This window comes from Coturnix japonica, chromosome 1 (genome assembly GCF_001577835.2).
Source record: "Coturnix japonica isolate 7356 chromosome 1, Coturnix japonica 2.1, whole genome shotgun sequence".
Taxonomy (NCBI): Eukaryota; Metazoa; Chordata; class Aves; order Galliformes; family Phasianidae; genus Coturnix; species Coturnix japonica.
This window is the reverse complement of record NC_029516.1, coordinates 24,231,176-24,237,175: the sequence shown is the minus strand read 5'-3', so window position 1 is coordinate 24,237,175 and position 6,000 is coordinate 24,231,176. Positions and strand designations below refer to the sequence as shown.

At 42.2% G+C, this 6,000-nt stretch overlaps 1 long non-coding RNA gene across 1 annotated transcript in view; it reads left to right on the top strand.

The window, feature by feature from the left end:
* Window positions 1–365: 365 nt before the first annotated feature.
* Window positions 366–6,000, top strand: part of LOC107309308 — a 28,528-nt gene continuing 22,893 nt past the window's right edge. Inside the window, exons 1-2 of the long non-coding RNA XR_001553152.2 lie at window positions 366–605; window positions 717–803. This is a non-coding gene — a long non-coding RNA (uncharacterized LOC107309308). The remainder of the gene's footprint in view (window positions 606–716; window positions 804–6,000) is intronic.

Below are 6,000 nucleotides of genomic sequence, written 5' to 3'. Positions count from 1 at the left end.
GTGATCTGCCTGCTTAACAAGGGCTTTCCCTACCAAAGCAGTTCTCTGAAAACAGCTGTCCTTCAGAGGAGAGACACCAGTGCATATTTTACAGTGAACGCAGCCTTAAAGGGACTGAAGGAACAATTACTATGGCTTGAAATCAATAGGAAGATTCCAGTGATCTCCCAGGATGTACCAATATGACTGAGATGCAGAAATTTGAGTTGATCATCCTCTGAGAAGTTTGTATGATGTAAATGAATACCTGCCCAGCAAAATACCCAGCCATTCTACCAACCCCCACTATGGCAGACAAGGTTTTCTAAAATTGTTTTAGACTTCATTTACAGCATGCTTGTACGATGAGAATGGGAGTAAGTTGATCCCGAAGAACCAGGAATGTCTTTTGTTTCTGTCAGCTAAATCCTGTTTTGGTTTCGAGGAGATAAAGAAAGGGTTACAGGTAGGGGTAACAATATCGCTGAAGTTAAAATTAAAAGCACTAAGTAAGTATAAAGACTCGGGTCTACTGAGCAGAATGGGTGTGCACATAATAATGTGCTCCATTGGAGCAGTTCCAGACATTCTTCCAGTTCACAGAGTAAAGCAAGTATCTAACCTGGGTAAGTTTCAACATCTCCTGGCACATCTCAGTATCAGTAAAGAAATAATGCATTCAAGTATCAGAAGATTAATCAATATTAGATTTTATTCTACTTTCTTTTGTATTTTAGGAAGTAGTCACAGGACTTTTCAGCTCTGTATTTGATGCAAATTACTTGGCGTGGGACAACACTGTAACATCATAAGGATTTTTGCAGGTAAGAAACCTGAGCTGCATCCATATGAAACAGAGAACATAAAAATGTAGGAAATGCCTCAGGCAAACCTCAGGCTGGTTTACTGAAGGTTACACTTCTTTTACTACATAAATAATTGATTTATGGAATATTTCTACAAGCAAACCTTAGATATGGCATTCAAATAACAAGATAAAACTTTTCTGCCAGAAATTAGTTTTATGCAGTATCTACACTATTATGTCATATCTTTGGGTAGATAAAACATCAGTTTCTATGGTACCAACATGGTCAATGTTGATGGAGCATATGAAATGTAATTAATCACTCTACAAAGCTAAAGTAATGAAATAATCTTTCTGGCTGGGAACTGAGAATATGATTTTGAAGAGTCTTGCTAAATAAACTGGATGATTAGACTTCAAGAAAAAGAAAACCTGAAGAATATGCGTAATTATAAGAACAAAGGCAATGTGATAGAATTCTGTCTGATTTCAAATTGAAGATACACTACCTGAAACCCATGTTTGAACTTGTGCAAATACACTGGACTGTTTTGCATTCATTTGCTAGGTGGCTTGCAATTTCCATATACTACTGTGTACTGTATAGGATTTTGTTGCAAATCCATGTGTAATGGTGGTTAAAAACACACACAATAAAGAACAGTGAGAAAAACTAAGATGTTCAGTCAACAATCTGCTGCTTTATCAACATGACTGCTCGCTTTGTGTCAGTAGTTCCAGTTAGAGCACTGCTTTGTGATTAAACAAGTAAAATCGGAGTCACAGAAACACAGAATGGCTTGTGTTGGAAGGGACATAAAAGACCCCTGTCCAGCTCATGTCCCCAGCTGCAGTGTTGCAGGTCAGTGTGTTTTAGGCCGGTAAGAGGCTGTGCCGGGGTGCTTCAATGATGGAGTTGGTATTGTTGCAGTTAGGCAATGAGTATGGTGGCAAGTACACGCCTTCTATGAAGGAATTAGCTGCCATAGGGTCCTGGTTAGAGCAGAAAGGGGTGTTGGGTGACCCCGGTGATATTTTGAATCCCCAGAGGTGGGATGAATTTATTTTGGTGCTTGTGCACCACATTATGAGCGTGCTGTTGGGTGCAGAGCTTGAGGCATGGGGGTTAATGTTAGGAGTGTTTAAGGTAGTGAAGAAGGAAGGGAAGGTCATGAGCACAGCCCGACAGCTTTTAGGGCTCCCCATCCCATCGATGCCAATTGAACACTACTGATCCCCGGGGGAGTAGGGAGAGGGGTGGAAGCGATGTCGTGGTAAGACCGCAGTCGCCACCGCCACTCTCCACATCCCGTCCGCTGCCAACCGCTCCTGCGTCCGAGGGATCGATGGTCCCGGCTGAACCTGGTGGAGGCGAGAGACCAAAAGCTGGCAGCAACAGCTCCGAAAGACCAAAAAATGGCGGTGGTCGCTCTCTGACTCATTCCCCCCTTCCCTGAAGGTTCCTCTCCTGCTGTGAGAGCTCCTGTTTTCTTTGGGTGTTATCTTTTGGCCTTGCAGATGGAGCACCCCCGCACATGGGTGTCATCTTGTCCTGTGAATATCTAATCGCCTTTCTGCCAGATGGCCTTCTTCCCCTTGTTTTCCCAGACTCGGTGTCGGCAATTCCCCCTCTCTCTGCCCCCCTTAACATAAACTATCTGTAACTACCCTTTGCCTTGGTTTGCCCTGTGTGTTCTCTTGTCTTCCCTTGTGACCAATTTCCATGAAGTGCTGGAGGGTGTAATGGCGTGTCCATCTGGGTGTGCACCCACCTGTCAGCTTGCTCTCTTCCCTTCTAAGTCATTCATTCGACTCCTGTCCTCCTTAGAATATTTTACAGGTTTTGACTTGGGGTCAGAGATTTTAAGCTAAATATCTATAATTGAAGCCATCTTCAACTGCTTGTTTTGCCACCTGATCGTATTTTCTGTTTTCTGTACAGTGTTACATTTCTGATGTTCTTTACAACATATAATAGCCATTGGTAGATTTACATCATTATGTTTTCCTTGTGTGCCCAGGCAGGAATGTGAAGGGGAGGGGGCGAGCAGATGGGAGGTCTGGGGAGAGAGTGAATGGGATCCGGAAAGAGTGGTTGGGTCAGAGGATGGCTCCAGTGAGTCCTAGTCTTTACCACAGCGGCAGGATCCGTTAAAGAGATGGTAAAGATTTTAAAAGTGCTGGCAAAGGTCGCTGGGGGCACATTGTCCTCTAATAGCACAGGGGTTCATCCAATGGATGATTCAGGGGGGGCTGATTGATTCAGTCACACAGGCTATGGGCCTGGATAAGGTTCAAGCTGCAGGGATAGAGTTACTATCAGCTGCTGGAGCAGGTAATAAATCTGCTCCTCAGCATATCCCTGCTTGGGGGGTGCTACGAGCTTGCCTTCCCAAACTTTTCATGTCGTGGGGTGTGTGGATGGTGGCTGTGGGTACTGTCTGTGGCTTGCCGAAAGCGGCAGAGCCAAGGAATTCGAGCTCTAATAGCTCGGGGGAGAGTTTTCAGCTGCTCTCTGTTCCATCTCAGGAATGCGAAGGGGAGATAAAGGGAGAGAAGAAGGGGGAGGACGGTGTTGATTCTCTGGAGTCAGCACAGGCCTTTTCAGTTACTGAGGGAAAAGCCTTGGAATCCTTGTTTGCAGAGGGGGATGATTTGCCTGAGAGGCTGTTAAAAGAATTTAGGTGGCTTTCGGTTAACTCTAGGTCATTAGCTCAGGCAGTTCAAATTCAGGCTGCACAACAGCAGTAGGAGTGTGGTTTAGCAAAGCCCCTTAAAGATCCAGTGGAGGATTGATATATGACCGTTAAGAACTGTGCACTTCAAGGAGATCTTATCTTTCAACCATTAGAGGGGGGAGGGCCGCTTGTACACCCTGTGGTATGGCATCTTCAGGGACAGCCTGCTTGGGTGATTTTTGAAAGTAAATGGAAGTTGTCAGGACTGGCCCATGGGTTCCAGTACGATATGTTCGGCCTCATCTCAAGGCAGAAACTAGTATCCAGCTTTCATAGTAACTGGGATTGTGTGTTTCTTACTTTCTGGTATTGCTGTGTAACCTGTTATACTGCAGATAACATTGGTGTGACATAATGGGAGAACTTCCAGCATTTCCAGTGCAGTCTCAGGAATTTAAATTATTAGGCATTACATGCGTCATTGTGTGTTTCTTCTATTTTAGTAATAGATTGGGTGTGAATCAAATAGGATCTAATGTTACCAATGCTGGAATCTATAGGAATAAACATTGAATGTATTAGTAATGCTCAGTCATGATGTTATTAGCTATCAATTAGCCTTTTCTTAATTTGAGAAGATGATACCTGGTTCACAGATGTGAGAGGTATGGAAAACCTAACTGCGAGAGAAGACTGAGGCAAAGAACCCACTGAGTACCTCAGCCACATCTGTTGTAGTCAGTTCTCCCCTCTCATTTGTCAAAGGGGGTACACTATCCTTGGCCATTCTCTTCTGACAGATGTACCTATAGAATTAATTCCTGCTGTTTTTCACAACCCTCAACTAGTTTAGTTCTACCTATGCCTTGGCCAGGCCACCCATCCCTGCTTTCACTGCCTGTGCATTTCCTTCTTATCCCTCAGTTTGACCAGCAGGTCCTCACTCAGCCATGAGAGCTTGCTGACTGTTCTCCTTTGATTTCTTGTACTGGGGGATGCAGAACTCAGAAAGGCATCCATTAAGAGCTGCCTGCTCTGCTCCACTCCTTTGTCCCTTAGAGTAGTTTCCCAAGGGATCTCATCCAATAATTCCTTAAACATGGAATTTTGCTCTTCTGAAGTTCAGTGTCCTGACTCTGCTCTTTGTCAGGCCCATATTCTTCAAGACCATGAACTCAGACAGGTCATGGTCACAACAGTGCAGGCTGTCTCCAATTAACTTCTTTAATGAGCTCCTCTGCATTGGTGAGCTCTGGGTCTAGTAACACTTCTCTGGTTGTTTTGTAGCGATTGGTGAAATAAGACTGTGAACCTCTTTTGTTCTCTTAACAGATCAGATCTCTGAATTTTTGAGATCTGAGTTCTGCTCCACAGGAGGTTTATGCGCAACTGGCTAATGGAGTAAAATGCTTTATGAAAGAGTTTATTTCTTTGAGCACATTCTTTGACAAAAAGCTGCTTAATTGATCACTTAAAATGAAAGTTCAGAAACTGAATAATTGTTAATACTCCTGGTAATCCTCTTTTGCATAAAAAGGCCATGAACAATACTGCAAAACAGAACAACGAGTAGTTCTGATCTCCCACAGGAACAGCATTACTAAAAAGCCCAGCCAGGCTGTTACATTAGCAAGGTTTAAGAATCAGCTCGTTTATGCCAGAGAATGGTAACAAGTCATTCTATAAAGCTGGGTACAAATATTGTTCTTTTGTGCCTTGAGAACAGTTCTGGAAACAGTTCTGTTTAAGCTGAAACTCATTTTCATGCTTCTCATATCTGAAAGTTTCTGTTCAGAAAATTGAATGTTTATAGTAAAACTAAATCAACCACTATGCAGGCCTTACGGATAGTCATATATCGTCCAAACCGAAATTGCAGCACTTGTTTATTCAGAACAGAATGAGGTAAGAACAGTTTTATGGTGGTTTTTTATTATTTTTTAGATGTCATGTGTATTATTTTATGTATATTTGACAGTGCTTTTATGTAAGTAAGATTAATTTTTAGTAAAATGGTCACTTGGTGGAGACAGATGCTGTTTCGTCCTGCAGCAATCTTTAATTAAAGGAAGCTGTGCAACTCTGCTGTTATCCTTTGTTGTAGAGAGTTGTTCTCAGGTCTGAATCTTGATCATCAGACTAACGGGTTGCAACAGTTCCTTATGCATAAAACATAATCTGCCAAGGTAATGTGGATGAATTCAGTTTCCTATCATGACAAGTTCAATACACAAATACTCCTCAGCTGTTATTTTTATTACTTTTTAAATTTTTTATTATTTTTCTCAGCTCAGTACTAACATTTTCGTGTATGGTAGATGGATTATATACTGATTTCTATCTGATATGTGATACGTGGTTGCCATGGCTACCATTTTATCTAGAAACTATGGGAAGATCGTGAACAGTTGAAATGAAGCTAAATTATGGATGAGAATTCTGTAGTTTTAATGTTAATCCAAAGAAACACTCTTGTTTACCTCCTAGTATTTGAGAAACATTTATAAAAAAGACTCTTCTGAAAAATGCATAAAC